Raw genomic sequence first — 19118 nt, forward strand, 5'->3', positions numbered from 1 at the left:
AGGTAATGGATCACAAAGGAAAATGCTTTTCCTGCTGTGAGTTATGACCGTGAAGTTTGAAATTCATTGCTCTCTAAAGACTTTCCAACTCTATAATTCTATAGTTATGATAGAAACTCTATCATTCATTCAAAAAGGATGTATTGTGCACCTCCTTTTACCCGTAGAACACTGCTACAGCCTGAGGCACATGACATCATTGGCCTTAGTATCAGGACTGTGGGGCTTCCTGGGTGGCTCAGCAGTAAAGAATCCGCCCGCAAGACAGGAGATGAGGGTTCAGTCCCTGGGTTGGGAAGATGCCGTGGAGAAGGAAATGACAACCCACTCCAGTATTCTTGCCTGGGAAATCCCATGGAGAAAGGAACTTGGCAGGCTACAGTTCACTGGGTTGCAAAGAAAGTCAGCCATAACGTAGTGACTAAACAACAACAAAAACATCTGGACTGTGAAGCAAGGATAGCTGACCTTTTTAAACTATTTGTTTTTAATTGGACGATAATTGTTTTATGATGTTGTGCTGGTTTCTGCCATACAACAACATGGATCAGCTATTTGTTGTTGTTCAGTTGCTAAGTCGTGTCTGACTCTTTACGACTCCATGGACTGCCATGCCAGGCTCTTCTGTTCTCCACTATCTCCGGAGTTTGCTCAAATTCATGTCCATTGAGTTGGTGATGCTATCTAACCATCTCATCTTCTGCTGCCCCTTTCTCCTTTTACCTTCAATCCTTCCCAGCATCAGGATCTTTCCCAATGAGTCAGTTCTTTACATCAGGTGGCCAAAGTATTCAAGCTCCAGCTTCAGCGTCAGACCTTCCAGTGAATATTCAGGGTTTATTTCCTCTAAGATCAACTTGTTTGATCTCTTTGCAGTCTAACGGACTCTCAAGAGTCTTCTCCAGCACAATTTGAAAGCATCAGTTCTTTGGTACTCAGCCTTCTTTATGGTCCAACTCTCACATCTGTACATGACTACTTGAAAAACCATAGCTTGGACTATACGGACCTTTGTGGCAAAGTGGCTCTGCTTTTTAATACTGTGTCTAGGTTTATCATAGCTCTCCTTCCAAGGAGCAAGCATCTTTTAATTTCGGGGCTGCAGTCACAATCCACATTGATTTTGAAGCCCAAGAAAACCTGTCACTGCTTCCACTTTTTCCCCTTCTATTTGCCATGAACTGACGAGGCCAAATGCCATGATCTTAGTTTTTTGAATGTTGAGTTTCAAGCCAGCTTTTTCACTGTCCTCTTTCACCCTCATCGAGGTTCTTTAGTTCCTTTTTACTTTCTACCATTAGCGTGGTATCATCTGCATGTCTGTTGAATATCATCTGCATATCATAAGCTGTTGATATTTCTCCCAGCAATCTTGATTCCAGCCTGTGATTCCCTCAGCCCAGCACTTCACCGGGAAAGCCTGGCATGCTGCAGTCCATGGGGTCAGAAAGAGTCAGACACGACTGAGCGACTGAGCTGACTGACTCTGCATATAAGTTAAATAAGCAGAGTGACAATATACAACCTTATTGTATTCCTTTCCCAATTTGGAACCAATCAGTTATTCCATGTCTGGTTCTAACTATTGCTTTTGACTCCCCTACAGGTTTCTCAGGAAACAGATAAGATGGTCTGTTACTCCTATCTTTTAAGAATTTTCCACAGTTTGTTGTGATCCACACAGTCAAAGGCTTTAGTGTAGTCAATGAAGCAGATGTCTTTCTGGAATTCTCTTGTTTTCTCTGTGATCCAACAAATGTTGGTAATTTGATCTCTGGTTTCTCTACCCTTTCTAAACCCAGCTTGTACATCTGGAAATTCTTGGTTGCTAAAGCTTAGCTTGAAAGATTTTGAAGATAACCTCGCTAGTATGCGACATGAGCACAATTGTACAGTAGTTTGAACATTCTTTGGCATTGCTCTTCTTTGAGATTGGAATGAAAACATTTCCCAGTCCTGTGGCCACTGCTGAGTTTTCAAATTTTGCTGACACAATGAGTGCAGCACTTGAACAGCATAATATTTTAGGATTTTAAATAGTTCAGCTGGAATTTCATCACCTCTGCTAGCTTTGTTTGTAGTGATACTTCCTAAGGCCTGCTTAACTTCACATTCCAGGATGTCTGGCTCCAGGTGAGTGACCACACCATCGTGGTTATTTAGGTTATTAAGACCTTTCTTGTGCAGTTGTTCTATGCTCATATCTTTTTGGCTTCTATGCAGAGTCAGTCAGCTCAGTTGCTCAGTCGTGTCCAACTCTTTGTGACCCCATGGACTGCAGCATGCCAGGCTTTCCCGGTGAAATGCTGGGCTGAGTGAATCACAGGCTGGAATCAAGATTGCTGGGAGAAATATCAACAGCTTATGATATGTAGATGATATTCAACAGATATGCAGATGACACCACTCTAATGGTAGAAAGTGAAAAGGAACTAAAGAACCTCTTGATGAGGGTGAAAGAGGACAGTGAAAAAGCTGGCTTGAAGCTCAACATTCAAAAAACTAAGATCATGGCATCTGGCCTCGTCTTGCCATGGTCCGCTTGAACATGAAGACTTGCCAGGTCTGCTTAATCTCTTCAGTTTCTATTGTGGCAAAGGGTCTTGTGTAACGCAGTGAAGCTATGAACCATGCCATGCAGGACCACCCAGGAAGGATGGGTCATAGCGAAGAGTTCTGACAAAATATGGTCCACTGGAGAAGGAAATGGCAACCCACTGCAATATTCTTTCCTGAAGAACCCCATGGACAGTATGAAAAGCCAAAAAGATATGAGCACCCCGCCCTCATATCCAGTTGGGAGGTGCCCTGTATGCTACTGGGAAAGAGCAGAGGACAATTACAAATAGCTCCAGAAAGAATGAAGTGGCTGGGCCAAAGCGGAAAGAATGCTCAGTTGTGGATGTTTCTGGTGGTGAAAGTAAAGTCCGATGCTGTAAAGAACAATGTTGCATAGAACCTGGAATGTTGGGTCCATGAATCTAGGCAAATTGGATGTGGTCATGCAGGAGCTGGCAAGAGTGAACATCAACATCTTAGCAATCAGTTAACTAAAATGGATGGGAACAGGTGAATTTAAACCAGGTGACCATTATATCTACTATTGTGGACAAGAATCCCTTAGGAAAAATGGAGTAAACTTCATAGTCAACAAAAGAGTCCAAAATGCTGTACTTGGGTGCAGTCCCCAAAATGACAGAATGATCTCAGTGCGTTTCCAAGGCTAACCATTCAACATCACAGTAATCCAAGTCTATGCCCAACCACTGAAGCCAAAGAAGCTGAAGTTGACCAGTTCTATGAAGACCTACAACATCTTCTAGAACATCAGAAAAAGATGTCCTTTTCATCAAAGGGGATTAGAATGCAAAAGTAGGAAATCAAGAGATACCCAGAAAAGCAGACAAGTTTGGCCTTGGAGTACAAAATGAAGCAGGACAAAGGCTAACAGAGTTCTGTCAAGAGAACATGCTGGTCGTAGCAAAAACCTTTTTCCAACAACCCAAGAGACAACTCTATACATGGACATCGCCAGATGGTCAATACTGAAATTAGATTGATTATTTCCTTTGCAGCCAAAGATGGAGAAACTCTGTACAGTGAATCAGCCATCGGTTCAGTTCAGTCCCTCAGTTGTGTCCAACTCTTTGTGACTCCATGGACTGCAGCACCCCAGGCCTCCCTGTCCATCACCAACTCCCAGAGTTTACTCAAACTCAGGTCCATTGAGCTGGTGATGCCATAAGTATACATATATCCATTCCTAAGGAACCTTCCTCCCATCCCCCCACCCCACCCCTCTAGGTCATCACAGAGCATTGGGTTGAGCTCCCTGTTATACAGCAACTTCCCACTATCTATTTTACATGGAACAACAGACTGGTTCTAAATAGGAAAAGGAGTACATCAAGGCTGTATCTTGTCACCCTGCTTATTTAACTTATATGCAGAGTACATCATGAGAAACGCTGGACTGGAAGAAACACAAGCTGGAATCAAGATTGCTGGGAGAAATATCAAGAACCTCAGATATGCAGATGACACCACCCTTATGGCAGAAAGTGAAGAGGAACTCAAAAGCCTCTTGATGAAAGTGAAAGAGGAGAGTGAAAAAGTTGGCTTAAAGCTCAACATTCAGAAAACGAAGATCATGGCATCCGGTCCCATAACTTCATGGCAAATAGATGGGGAGACAGTCAGACTTTATTTTGGGGGGCTCCAAAATCACTGCAGATGGTGACTGCAGCCATAAAATTAAAAGACGCTTACTCCTTGGAAGAAAAGTTATGACCAACCTAGATAGCATATTGAAAAGCAGAGACATTACTTTGCCAACAAAAGTCTGTCTAGTCAAGGCTATGGTTTTTCCAATGGTCATGTATGCATGTGAGAGTTGGACTGTGAAGAAAGCTGAACACTGAAGAATTGATGCTTTTGAACTGTGGTGTTGGAGAAGACTCTTGAGAGTCCCTTGGACTGCAAGGAGATCCAACCAGTCCATTCTGAAGGAGATCAGCCCTGGGATTTCTTTGGAAGGATGATGCTAAAGCTGAAACTCCAGTACTTTGGCCACCTCATGAGAAGAGTTGACTCATTGGAAAAGACTCTGATGCTGGGAGGGATTGGGGGCAGGAGGAGAAGGGGATGACAGAGGATGAGATGGCTGGATGGCATCACTGACTCGATGGACATGAGTCTGAGTGAACTCTGGGAGTTGGTGATGGACAGGGAGGCCTGGCGTGCTGTGATTCATGGGGTCGCAAAGAGTCGGACACGACTGAGCGACTGAACTGAACTGAACTGAACTGAATGTATATGTTTCAACTCTGCTCTTTCAATTCATTCCACCCTCTCCTTCCCCCACTGGGTCCACATGTCTGTACTCTATGTCTGTATCTCTATTCCTGGCCTGCAAATAGGTTAGCTGGCCTTTTTTGTATCATAAACATCTTTGGCATCTCATGAAATCTTAGCATGATGTTTTTAAATGCATCAAAATAAAACACAGATTACAGAGGAAACCAACTATGTCAAAATAATTATCAAAACATTTGTGAAATAGTAGTATATGTGCTTCTTTATGAATGCAGCAAGTCTAATAACTTCTATAATTTCAAAGTGGTGATACACATAAACAATATTTCAAATGATCTGCAACAGCTGTAATGTGATAGGAGAATATCTGTGATTTGTATTGGTAACAAAGCCACAGGTACTACTAATACTTCTGGCGCTTATTGCCTACATTTATAATGAATGGAAATATTAAGTCTAGTTAAAGGTTAAAGAAAATATATAATTATTTTCTACCCAAAATCACAGATCCTTCAAAGGCCAGTAGCAGAGCAAATTGGGAGAGAACTGCTAATGCAATTGCCTGCCATTTAAACATCTATAAGTTGTGATCTTGTGGATCAGGAGGGATGGAAAGGATTTTAGAAAAAAATCAAGTGAAAATCCAAGCTAACTGTGAAATAAGTCAGGTGTACAGTCTGCCCTGAAAAACTCTGCAGAGCGTAAGGGGGCCACCCTGAAAGGCAGCAACCCTGCAGAGAAAGAGCTGTTCCCAGAGAGTGGCTTGCTGCCTTTCCAGCCAGCCCCAGACCCAGCCAGAGGCTGAGGCTGCGGTAAGTGATATAAGGTCACAGTTCCCACTATGACTTCCCACTAGACTCCTCTCCTCTTCCCTTCACTCAGAGTCACAGGTCTGAGCTTTTTTTTTTTTTTTTTTGGCAAAACCATAATTTTTAATTGCCAGGAATTTTATATAGCAAGTTTGTTCAGTAACATAATAAAAGAGGAATAGTACATTGGCAGGAGTGGAATTAAAGAACATAAATATTACTCTGAAACAGTAAAACAATGGGATCACTTTCAAGAGCCTCATAGAAAGCTTGTAATTTAAAATGCTACTTTTTCACGATTAATGGGATTAACATGTGACTTTTCCATGATAAAAATCAGGATACCTGAGTATTATATATATTCAATTCCATGTGATAAACAATATTATAAAGATGAACTTTGCTAATTACTTAAGCAATTGCTTTCAGCTCATTCCATTCTTTGTCTAGCTTGCTGTCGCTACTGCTGCTAGGTCACGTCAGTCATGTCCGACTCTGTGTGACCCCATAGACAGAAGCCCACCTCTGTCACTGGGATTCTCCAGGCAAGAATACTTGAGTGGGTTGCCATTTCCTTCTCCAAGGTCTGAGCATTTTAAAAGGAAAGGAGCCTTGCAGGTCTACCCCACACCTATCTCCCCCTACACAACCCCATCATGGAATCAACAGGCCTCTGGTTGCACACCTCCAAACACAGGGAGCTCACCACTTCCTTGAGAGGAAGAGCTGCCCCTGCTCCAGTCCCAGGAAGACTTTGTCAGCTCCCTAGGAAATACCCGAGTCAGTGGGTGCGGAGTAGGGTGCGGGTGTAAGTCTTGCTTGCTGCTCAGCACAAGTAGAGGGAGGGGGGCATCTCTGGGCTGAGTCTGTCCTGTGAGGGCTCTCAAGGAACTCGAAGCCGGCTTCCTGTGGTCCTTCCCTGAAGCCCATCTGGCAAAGCCTGATGTCAGGAGCCCCACATCAGGCTGTGTGGGATTCATCTTGGCCTCCCCACACTGGCCCCCACAGCTGACCCCTCACTCTCCTCCTCGCTGTCCTCCCTTCTCCTGCCTAACCTGCAGTCTGATCACATGGTGCCTTTCTCTTACGGCCAGACCCCTCACTCAACCTCCAAAGACTCTCCCACTCTCGGATCAGCTTGCCTTCCTTCTGTCCTCCTTGCCCCCACCAACAGGCCCCCAGGCCCCTCTCATTTTCAGATTGGGTATATAAGGGTTAAACAGGGGTCTCTAGGGCCAGAATGCCTGGGTTCAATCTTGGCTGCTCCACTCTGCAACTCTGGGTAAATTATATATGGTAAATAATATACATAAGAAGTTATGGTAAATAACATCTCCGGGTTAATAAGATAATTCCTTTATCTCTAAATTGGGGATAATCATGGTACCTTCCTTTTAGGTTGATGTGAGGATTAAAAGAGTTAATACATATAACGTGCTTAGAACAGTGCCTCTCACATAGTAAATAATAAATGTTCGCTATTATTACTCTTACAATTATTTTCTGGGAAGTTGTAAACATACAGCACAGCCACAAATCACCTTTAGGAAGGTCTCAAAAGTCTCAAGGTCTCCTTCCCTCACTGGCTCCCTGGACACCTAAACATATTTGCATCTCTGAAGCTAACAGACAGGGGAACCCTTAGACATCACCCAGAAATGATCTACTTTGTGCATTTCCTCACAAGGAAACTTCTAGAAAATTATGAAGACCCTTCATCTTCTAAAGCAGTGATCTCACATACCAATCATTAAAAAAATGTTTGTCGTGCACCCCCATATGGAGAAGGAAATGGCAACCCACTCCAGTATTCTTCCCTGGAGAATCCCATGGACAGAAGGCCCTGGCAGTTCTGAGCAATTCCATATGTGACTATCATTTATAAATGATGTGTACATACTACTCTGATAATACATTTGTGTATCTTATAGAACAAATACAGAAATAGAATTTTAAAAAGATGAAATATGGCCTTGCCTGGTGGTCCAGCAGTTAAGAATCGGTCTTGCAATCCAGGGGACGCCGGTTTGACCCCTGGTCTGGGAAAATCCCATATGCCGTGGAGCAACTAAGCCTGTGAGCCACAACTGCTGAAGCCCGTGTGCCCTGGAGCCCATGCTTTGCAACAAAAGAAGCCACCTCAATGAGAAGCCCATGCATCACAACTAGAGAATGGCCTCTGCTCGCTGCAGCTAGAGAAAGCCCACACATGAGTGAAGACTCAGCACAGCCACAAATAAACACACGAATGAATTTTTTTTTAAGATGAAATAAAAATAATAAGGAGGTCTAATATTTTCTTTCCATATCCCAGCGGATGGTCTTGCTCACTTTCTGGTATACACAAATCCCAGATCCTAGCATCTCCAAATTTTTGGTTGTAAACATTTGGAGAGATGCAATGGTGAACGTATGACTGGAGCCATGCACTGAGAAACGCAACTGCGCAGAATGCTTGTGATCATGCTGCACAGGGATTAATGCTGTTTTACACAGAGAAGGAAACTGACCCTCCAGGGTCACTCAGTCAGCAAACTGCAGACTGAAACCCAGGCTGAACTGGGAGATGGCTATATCTTTTTTGATTTCCAATTCCATAGTTTTAGGAGAGGGAAAAGTAGGGAAGAGAAAGTCACAGGAAGGACAGGGGTGGCTGAGAGGGGTGGGGACAGAACTCTTAGCGGGCCAGAGGCAGGAGTTTGGGCTCATATCCAAACCCACAGGGATCCCACCACTCCTTCTCCAGCTGGTCCGGGGAGGCTGAGTCAGGACACTTCCTGGAAAATGGCTTCCTACCAAGCAACCTGGGTCCCTGGGTAGTCCCCACCCAGTCTGGGCACTCCACCCAAAACACAGTCCAGAACTGTGGAGCCACCAGCTTGGGCCTTTACTGCTATTGGCCAGAGGGTGGCAGTCACTGCCTGCCCTTGGTCACTCGGCCCATGCAGGCAGAAAGGGATGGAGTAGCTGAAATCGGCTGTCCTGGGCTCCTCTAGACCCCAGAGGCAGAAACTGCCTACTGCTCAGTCCCTGCTATGGGACCCCAAGCAAGGGCGTCTCAGGCCTCATATTCCTTACCTCGAAAGTGGAGGTCATAATACCATGTCCTAAACTGCTAATGGTTTTCAAAGCATGGTTCCCAGATCAGTAGCATCAGCATCACCTGGAAAATTTTCAAATTGCAAAATTCTCAGGCCCCATCACAGACCTGGGCTGTGAGGCTGGGCCCAGCAGTCTGTGTTAAGAAGCCCTCCAGGGTGACTACGATGCAGGTGAACATGTGCAAACCACTCTTCTCAACCAAACGAGAAGATGGAGGAGGGAGCAGGCTATCAAGGATTATTGTTATGCTCCTTGGAACAGGGTAATGGTTCTCACAAAGCGTGGAGGGAGGAGGATAGAAACCCCATTTTCTTCAGGGGCCTTGGAGACGGAGCTATGGGATTCCCCTTGGTAATCCCTGTAGGCATAGTCTAGGAAGATCCCCCAAGGGAGTGCGAGCAGATGGTAGAAGCAGGGGAAAGAGAGCCTGGCAGGTGCAGCTGAGGCCCTCACCCTCCGCACACACCTGACCTAAGGACTGCAGCCTGCGGAACGGCCTGGGGAACTGATTGGCCTTGCACCCAAGCACCGAGGAGGGTGATTCTATTCGATTCACCAGCTACTGGCCAGGGGTTGACTGTCACCTCCTGCCGAGGGCTATTGTGCCAATGTCCACCAGCTTGGCTTGTATGGGGTTAGGCTGGGAACACACAAAGGCATCAGATGGAAATGCTACTGCTCCCAGTGATTCTCACCAGGCTTCTAGACCATCCTCAAAGGAGTCAGCCTTTGAATCAGAAAAGCCATAGCCTGTCTGCTTTTCCCTACCTCAGAAGTCTAGGAATCACAAGAAGGGAGCTTCCCAACTGGCGCTAGTGGTGAAGAATCTGCCTGGCAATACAGGAGGTGCAAGAGACACCGGTTTGACCCCTGGGTTGGGAAGATCTCCTGGAGAAGGAAATGGAAACCCACTCCAGTATTCTTGCCTGGGAAATCCCATGGACAGAGGAGCCTAGTGGGCTACAGTCTGTGGGGTCACCAAGAGTCGGACACGACTGAGCACAGAGCACACGATTTTATAGAAAAGTTGGCACAGCGAACAAAGTTAATACAGAACACCTGATAAAGCCATGGGAAAATGGGGCTGGGAACCCAGTCTCCCCGAGGCCCTGGGCACGTGGCATCTCTGACCCTGAGGGCCAGAGTCCCACCTCTTCCAGCTACCCGCAGTGCCCACACCACTCAAGAATGGGCAGGAGCCAGGGGCAAACTCGCCATAGACTAGGGGACTGGGCCACACTCCTGGGGAAGTGCAGCTGTGCTGAGGGAGAGACAGGGGCTGGGCAAGCCCAGCAGGATCTAGGATTCTGCCGTAGTTGGGGCCCACACCACGACTTTCTGGGCACTTACCGAGTGACACAGGAAGCAGCAAAGTCAGGCTGCAAAAACAGGCTGCTGAAGAAATAGAGAGTGTCAGAGGATGAGCCAGGGAAGCCAGGATGGTGGGCTGTCAAGAGTAGGCTCTGTGTCCAAAAATGTGGTGGGAATTGGGTGGGAAGCTGTAAGCCAGTCCCACAGTCTGCAGAGAATGAGACGGGACAGGTTGGTAGGTGAGGGTGATGAGGAAGGTAGAGGGCGGGGGGTCTACCTGGATGATGAGAGTCTCAGAGGAGCAGGAGGAGGAGGAGCAGGGGTTCCAGCCGTGGGCTGGTGAATGTTTAACAACAGGCTCTTCAGAGAAAGCATCAAAACCTGGTTCATAACACAGGCCAATTACTGCGGTATAAATATAGCTCCCGTGGGTGATTTCAAGTTACTGACATGATGTCACTGACCAGTGCACAGAATCTGCTCTGGTAAGCTGATATGCGAGGCTCCAGCACACCACTGGTGATGTTTGACCCAGGGTGTGCCCGGGGTGTGCATACCTTGCGGTGTCCACTCCAGAGGCTGCTCTGGAAAGCAGAGTCAGAGTAAGGGACTGAAATTTAGGAATGTTTACTTGCAAAGTTAGGGGGAGTAAGGATTGACAGCAGAGTGCAAAAGGCAGGATTAGAAGGAAATGCTGAGCAGAGGGGCCTGGACTTGGGAGGCAAGGGGGCAAACCAAGCCTTGCAAAGAAGAGAACTCATTGCCAGGGGAACTTGGGGATCTCTTCCCCTCCATATTTAAGCCCACAATCTCTTGCCAGGACAAACAGGTGCCAGCACCAAGCTGGAAAGCTTGGGAAAGCACCAGGTATTCTGTATTGAATGCACTTCTGAGGACAAAGGGAATAAAACAAAACAAAGCAAAAAACAAAGGAGCTCTAAAGCAGCCTTGCCACAAAGCTCCCCACCTCCCACAGCCCTGACTCACGGAGGGAGCTGAGGTCCAAGCCGCACACCAGACAGGAATTTCAAGTGCATTCCTGGGATGCTCCGTTCAGCTGAAAGTATCAACATTTTCCCTTGTCTGCCCCTGCACCAGAGTTAAGAGCAGAAGAATGAAAGCATGGAGAGAACCTGCTGGGCAGTTATATCAAAGATGCCCCAGGAAGCTGTATGATGTGGCAGCCAGGACAGGGGACTTCACGTTGGGAACTGTTATCATTCTTGCCCTTGTTATTGATAAAATTCCGATTTCCTAGCACTTATTGTATGCCATGCATGAAGCTGGCATTTCGCCCAAATTGTCTCCTGCCGCCACTAGAGGATCTGGAAGAGAAGGTCTCTGGCTGGCCTCTGCCAGAGCCCTCTCTGGGCCTTAGTTTCCTCGTCTGTCTGTCCAGGGAGCCCATCTGCTCTGAGGCACCTTCCAGTCTTGACCTTCAGATCCACCTCGGCTGTTCTGAATCAAGGTGTTCTGCCAGCTGGTTGGCCATGTCGGCTGCGAGCTACCCGTGTTGCACACAAGGGTACTTTCTGCACAGCCCTGAGTATCCCTCAGCCTCGCCTCTCAGTCCAGCCACTCCCCCAGGCCCTGCTCAGCCCAAGTGGAAGCCAATGGCATCTCCCCTCTCCATGACTCTCCACCTTCCTGCCTGGGGAGCTGCTCCATGTTCTCCAGGAAGGGTGGGGGGAATCATGGCTGGTGGGGTGGCCCTGACTAATGTGGGGCGGAAGCCACTGGGTAAGTGTTCCCCCAGTTCTGAGACACCTGTCACATGACCCTTCAAAGGCCCCACGGGGTCAAATGCCAGCCGCTGGCTCTGAGGGCCAGCCCAGTAATGCATCCTCGGTTTGGCCTTCCCTTCTCCCCTGTTTCACCCCTGTCTCTCCATCCTGCTCTTGGGATTGCTTTTCTAATAAGCTCCCAGTTTGGCAGTCTTGGCCTCAGGCTCTGCTCTGGAGGGAATCCAGGCTGAGTTTCCAAGGGCCTATGGCTGAGGATAATCCACTATTTGACAAAGCAGGGGTGATTCCGTGTCCTAGTGAAGTTCTCATTCCCCTGCATTCAGATGACTTCTGGAGGAGTAAGAAGGCCCATGGAACCAGGGGATCTCTCAGGAGCCTTGCTCAGCCCTGGGGAAGGGGGTATAAGATGAAGGTCTGGAGCCAGGGGAGATCAGTGAGGAGCCTGTGCTGGGTGGGGAGGAGTCTTGATGAAACGATGAAAACTCATCACATTGGTGGGGAGAGGGGTGGGTCGTTGCTACTGAGGTGTCCTGTGCATGCAGAGCTTAGTTCTTCTCTGAACAAAGGCCTGATGAAGAGGAACTGACTAGGTCCTCTGTAGACCTCAATTCCAGAACCAGGGAGAATGAGGCTGGGGTAGGGGGTGCCAGCCAGTAGATACCAGCTGTGGGCACTCAGTCATGAGACTGAAGGTTCTGCCCTGCCGAGGTTCCCCGGAGGAGAGGCAGTATTCAGGTGCGGGGAGGAGGTTATACTCCCTGGAACAGCTAGCTATAAGACAATAGCGTTGCAAGGAAGGAATGGAGACGCAGATGTGGAGAATGGACTTGTGGCCCTGGTCGGGGAGGGAGAGAGTGGGACAAGTGGAGAAAGTGGCCTCATTATATCTGTACTGTCAGATATAAGATGGATGGCTGGTGAGAGGTTGTGCTATGTAGCACAGGGAACCCAGTCTGGCATTCTGCGATGACCTGGAGGGCTGGGATAGGGGAGGGGAGGCTAGGGGGGAGGGGATATATGTCTGGTTGTAGCTGACTCACGTTGTTGTATGGTAGAAACCAACACAACATTGTAAAAATTAAAAAAACAAAAACAAGATAATAGCATCTTTGACCTGCAGAGACCTGGGGGTTTGGGGTGGGAGTGGAGGTGCCTAAGCCTCCTCCACAGACTTCTGCCAGGCAGTGGTGGGCAGAGGAGTGAATGCAGGCTCTGACCTCAAGGTGGGGCCACAGAGGGGTGTCTGAACTCCCAGCCGGAAGATTCTTTGTCACAAGCACAACCATTCCACGGGGCAGGGACTGCCTCCTAGGAGTGAGCCTCTTGTTCTGGGGAAGATGCACAAGGTGTAGCCTAACAGCCTGATGTGGGACTGGCGGAGCAGAGCGCAGGACCACCACAGCATAGCCTCGGGGCTCTCCCTGCCCCGTCTGTACTGTCTCCTCCTTGGCAGTCACTTTGGATTTGCTCCTGTTTCTGAGCTGCTGACAGCAGGGCTGCAAAAGGCTGAAGGGAGCTTAGACTCAGGACAAACTCTCAGCCCAGCACTGCTCCATCCCCCCAAATCCACTGAATCCACACCAGGATCTTCCCCTGGGTGACCCCGTACTCACAGCCCCCGGATCTTGGGGACCTCTGCTATGCAGAGCTGTAAGGTCCACTTACAGTCCTCCCCGATGGCGTTTGGGACCCTCAGTCTGGAGTGTGGCCCTGCCTCTTTGGCCTTAGCGTTTGCTTTCCCTGCATGCAGATTCCTCCCCCCTCACTGTGGCTTCTCCTCTCGCAGTCTCCAAGTCCAGCTGGTCACCAATGCCCTGTTCAAGCCATGCAGGAATCCTCCTCTGAGGCCCCTTCAGGGGCTCTTTTTGTTCAGGTCCAGGAGTGAAGACAAACCCACTGTGACGGGAAGGTGGAGGGAGGGCAGTAATAGGATTAGATGTGCTCAGGTGATGGACCAGGGGGGTGTCTGGGTGCTGGAGGCTGTGCCCCACGAGGTGACCTCACTCCATGACGTAGCCTCAGGACATGGAACCAGAAAGATAGAGTGGGGGAAGCAAGGCTAAGGGTTTGAGGCTGTTGAAATCTCCATGACAACCAGGCTGAGGCTACCAGAATGTGGCTAACCCTGTTGTTCAGTCGCTAAGTCACGTCTGACTCTTTACGACCCTGTGGACTGCAGCATGCCAGGCTTCCCTGTCCTTCACCATCTCCTGGAGTCTGCTCAAACTCATATCCATCGAGTCGGTGATGCCATCCAACCATCGCATCCTCTGTCACCCCTTTTTCCTCCCATCTTCGATCTTTCCCAGCACCAGGGTCTTTCCCGAGTCGATCTTTCACATCAAGTAGCCCAAGTATTGGGGCTCCAGCTTTAGCATCAGTCCTTCTAATGAATATTCAGGGTTGATTTCCTTTAGAATTGACTTCTTTGATCTCCTTGTAGTTCAAGGGACTCTCAAGAGTCTTCTCCAGCACAATTTGCAAGTATCAGTTCTTTGGTGCTGAGCTTTCTTTATGGTTCAACTCTCACATCCATACATGACTACTAGAAAAACCATAGCTTTGACTAGATGGACCTTTGTTGGCAAAGTGATGTCTCTGGTTTTCAATATGCTCTCTAGTTTTCCCTACTGTGGGAAGGGGGCTGAGGCAGAGGTTCAGGAGGAGAATGGAGGGCTTTCAGCAAGTCCTGCTGCGATGTGGGCTGGGCAGTTCAGAATGGTGAAGCCACACTGTCCTCTCTACCCTGCGCCTCTCCCCAGGGGCCCAGGGCCAGGCCTCCCCACTCTAGAACCACGCTTCTTGCCCTCCTGGCGGTAGCTGGGCCTCTGGAAGTCTGTCCCTCCCTGTTTCCTGGCCCCTTCTCTCTTTGTCCCCAAGCCAGAGGAGTGCCACAGGCAGACTGATGTCCTGAAACTGACTTCGTTGTCAGGCTGGGTTCTAACCTGGATTTGGCCACTACTGAGAGAAGTGCCTTCAGCTATTTATCTCTCAGTTTTCTCATCTGTAAGAGACGAGAACTTCTTGGGGTTGTTATGAAGCTTCAGTTAATGAGATGACTCTGCCACACTTCGCACAGGGCTGGGTTCCCAGAAAGTGCTCCATACGTAGGAGCTATTAGGAGCTGAGTCACTAGTTTTTGTGTCATCTTTCATTTTGCTGAAAGGCAAACTGAGGTCTAAAGAGAGGGCAGGTCTGACGGAGACTCTGAGACGGGCCAGCGGCAGAGCTGAGCCCTTGAAGCCCACTCCATCCAAAGCCCTTTTTGGCTTCAGTGACGGGCCAGCTATGACTTCAGGACTGCTGGCGCCTCCTCTATCCCATCTCCCACCCTCCACATCAGCTCTGTATCTGCTTTTAAGAAGGGCCTGGCTTTCAGGGGTTTTGCCAAGGTGGGGGACCAGGCCCTGGGCTCCAGGGAAGGCCTAGGCTCTGTGCTGGCTCTGTGGGAGGATGGGCTGGAGTCACTGGCCTTGCCCTTCAGAGGATGGGAGGCCCCACTGTGCATCAGAGCCCTTCAAGGCCTCCCCTGGGACTTGTCCATAGAGTGAGGGGAAAGGTTTGGGAGGGCAGTTAGGAGACCTGGGCTCTGGCCTCAGCTCTTCCCCCACCCAGCCATGTGCTTGGACCACATCATGGCCCTCCCTGAGACCCCAATTTCTTAATCACACAAACACAGGCACTCTGCTGTAGCCAAGGTCTTCATCAGCCCAGAAGGCCTGGCAGGGGATGGTTCTGTCCTCACAGAAAGTGACGGCTCCTGGGGCCAGGCCTCTGGGGGTGGGGGTTCCTGCTCTGTGGTGGCTGCCTCAGCAGACCCCCTGTCACTTAATTTGGCAGCTCAGTGTCCAGGGGCAAGTGGTCTTTGAGAGGCATAATGCATCTGTGTCAGAAATGAGTTAGGTGATTCACCATGGGGCCACGATCATGCCTCCCAGCTCTATGCCCTCCCCCCAAGAAGCTTGCTTTGTCATCCGGTCCCTGTATTTGCATGCGCCATTGCCCGGCCACCCCTTGGTCAGCTGGTGGCCACAGGGGACTCGTTGGAGGCCCATTATCGGCCATTGGTTGTAAGGGATGATGGAGGGCAGGCCCATCTGCACACACATTAGGCCTTTGTCTTGGAGGTGGTGGGGAAGATGAATGAGGCCTGTCGCTAGGCTTCTGCTGCCTGGGAGAACATCAGGGGTCTGAGACAGACCCTGGGCTGGGTACTAGAGGGAAGTGGCCTGCACTCACCTCTTCAGACAGAACCAGATGAAAGAGGCTTGAACAGAGATAGCTGGAAGGAGGCGACAGTGAAGAGGCATGCCAGAAAAGCCACCCAAGTTGACTGGAGGCATTCCTGCTGGGCCTGTGCCAGTGCTTCTCCCATTACAGCTGACGCTTGATAGAACTGGGTTCCATTTGCATTGGGTTATGTCCAGGCTGGCAAAATCCTCAGACCAGCTGATTCACACTCTTCAATATGTGGTGGGGAAACTGAGGCCTGAGAAAGCCAGGGACTTGCCCAAGGTAGCTTCAGGAATCAGCAGCAGAACCAGCACATGAACTGTTGTGATGAACTTCCATGGATACCCCCTCTCCATCTGGTACAGAGCTAGTTCAACACACCCCCAGTGACCCTGAAGTTCAGGTTCCCAAGGACTGCAGAGGGCAGAATGCGGCTTTTGCTCATTTCTGGGCCTTTAAGAGTTGAGCCTGAGGCTGGGGTGGCCTCTAGATGTGGGAGGCTGGCTTGTTTCAGAGGTTGAGGCAGGACCAGCAGCCCAGCAGAGATGGGAACAAAGGACCTGAAGCCAAGAGAGCTGCTTCCAGCCTGCCTCCGTCAGCTTGTTATAGCTCACCCATCTCCCATGGACCTGGGGCACAGTCCTAACTCCTTGACCTGGTGTCCAAGGCCTCCTGCCCACTTCACATGCCCATCTCAGAAAGGCAGCTGGTCTCAGTGCCGCTGGCCCTGGGGAATCTTCCTCTAGACTCACAGTGCACTGCTCCAAGGGCTGACATGCTGCCTGGTTTTAAGCAGTATGTCGATAAAGATCATCATTTCCATGCCTCTCCTTTGACTGAATTACATGCACTCTATGCCTGACCTGGTTCCCCAGTCCCGACACCAGCAGAGGAGCTCAGTGAATGAAGGAAGGAAGGACATGACTAAAGGCCCAACCCTTCAGGAAAGAGTTTCAGGCATATTTGCTGAGAGCCCTGGCATGGCCCCACCCTCTGTCTCAGCAATCCCACTCCTGGAACGGTTTCTAAGGAAGTAATCCAAAGACAGAAGGGGAAAAACCTACAGACACACAGATGCTCATTGCAATGCTCTTCATGGTGTTAAAGAAAAAAAAAAAAAAAAAAAGCGCAAGTCCTAAATGTCTAATAGAAGGGGACTGCTTGTTAAGTAAATTAGTGTATATCCCTATGATGGAATTCTCCACTCTGGATATTCTGAAATTGGGAGGAAAAAGAAAGAGGAGGAGGGCATTTAATTCTGGAACATTTGAATATTGTGTAAGTGCATTACGTTTGAAGCGCCACCTTTTTCTTTAAAAAACTTCCTTGTTTGGCTGCATCAGGTCTTCACTGTGGCTCACAGGATCTTTGTTGTATCATGTGGGGTCTTTCCTTGTGGTGGACCAGCTCAGTAGTTGCAGCACATGGCATCTGGGATCTTAGTTCCCTGACCAGGGATCAAACCCACATCCTCTGCATTGCAAGGTGGATTCTTAACTACTGGACCGCCAGACGAGTCCTTAAAGTGCCACTTTTGATCTACTGCTTTTCTACCCACACATGGATACTTTTCTGGATTCTCAGTTTTGTCCTACTGATCTGGCTGTTTATTCCTATGCCAATGCCCAAGGTTTTAAAATACTAAAGATTTCAGAAATATTTTATGTCTGGTGAGATGAGCTCCCCCTCTTTGCTTTTTTAAAAAATTGTTTTGGTGATCTTTGTCTATTTATTCTTCCACATAAATTTTAGAGCCAGCCTTCCAAATATAATAAAAATCCTATTACTATTTTTGATTAGACTTGAATTTATAGAGTATCTTGGGATAGAAAACTATATAATATTGAGACATCCTATTGCATTATTTTTGAAAATTTTAAAAAAGTGAACACCATACTGCAACATGGAAACCGCTTATGCTATAAAAGTAAGAAAATAAATATTGTCCCTATTGGAGGGGAAAATTGGAAAGAAATGTAAAAATACAAACAGGGTTTTTTTCCCCCATTTTCTAATTTTCCTTTAAAATACTTTAATCTTTAAAATATGTGCATATATTTTTAAAACAAAGGACATTGACAAAGGAGAATGTATCTCCAAAATGAAGCCCAGGGTAAGGAAGAAACTCAAACGTGCTTCATCAGAAAAGACTAGGAGGGTGCTGGGGACAGCAATCTTGGGGAGGAGATGGCACGGTCCAGTCACACCGTCTGGCTGAAGCATCTGCATTGCTGCTGTGGCTGAGGCCAGAGCCCCACAAAGGGCAGAACCAGCTGAGCAAGGAAAGATGGATGAGCCAGGCCATCTCACAGGCTGGGCCACTGATGCTCAGTAGCTTGGACTGCCTGAGAGAGGGCGTCTGGAGGAATTGCAGACAGAATGCACAAAAGGTGGAGAGGGTCTGTTCTAGAAGCCTGAGGCCCAGCACAGCCTGGGAATCTGTACGTCTCCACACCTGGGGCTGAGAAGCCCCTCTGCGCCCACACCACTTGATACCTGGCAGTGGACTTGCCTCTTGGAGGATCTCTGGTGAGCAGTGCTAAGGGCTGGTCTGGGTTGGGGAGAAGAGGTCCAGCGCAAGTCAACTCAGAGAACAGCTCGACAGCCGAAAGCCACATCTACACAAGGGTCAGCAGAGCCCCATCTTGGTGATTGAACCACAGACAGCTGGGCAACGTGAAATAGCCCATCATTTACTGATCTCTTCCATCACCCTCCAGAAAGTCGGCAATGCCTAGACGAGATTTCCGGAGGCTCTTCATAAGTTATGCATACGGACTTGATGCCCAGGATGTGAAGCTGTCAGGTCAGGCTTTTCCAAGTGAGCGTGTAAACAGCGGAACAGCGTTGTCATTTTCAGGTTAGCAATCCTGGCATCTAAAAGGCGGGAAGCGCTGGTATCCCCATCCACTGTCTTACTTAACTTTACAAACACCCCATTCGGGGAGGGGTTGGACTCCAAAGTTTATAGAGGAAGATGCTGAAGTTCCTTGAGAAGGGAACTGACTTGCCCCCTGAAAGAAAGCAGGCTTCTTGGTAACCCCACAGCATTCTGTGGTTTTCTAGTGGTTGAAACAAATTTTCAAGCAGACATTTTATTCTC

The sequence above is a fragment of the Ovis aries genome, chromosome 18 (assembly GCF_016772045.2).
Source record: "Ovis aries strain OAR_USU_Benz2616 breed Rambouillet chromosome 18, ARS-UI_Ramb_v3.0, whole genome shotgun sequence".
Lineage (NCBI taxonomy): Eukaryota > Metazoa > Chordata > Mammalia > Artiodactyla > Bovidae > Ovis > Ovis aries.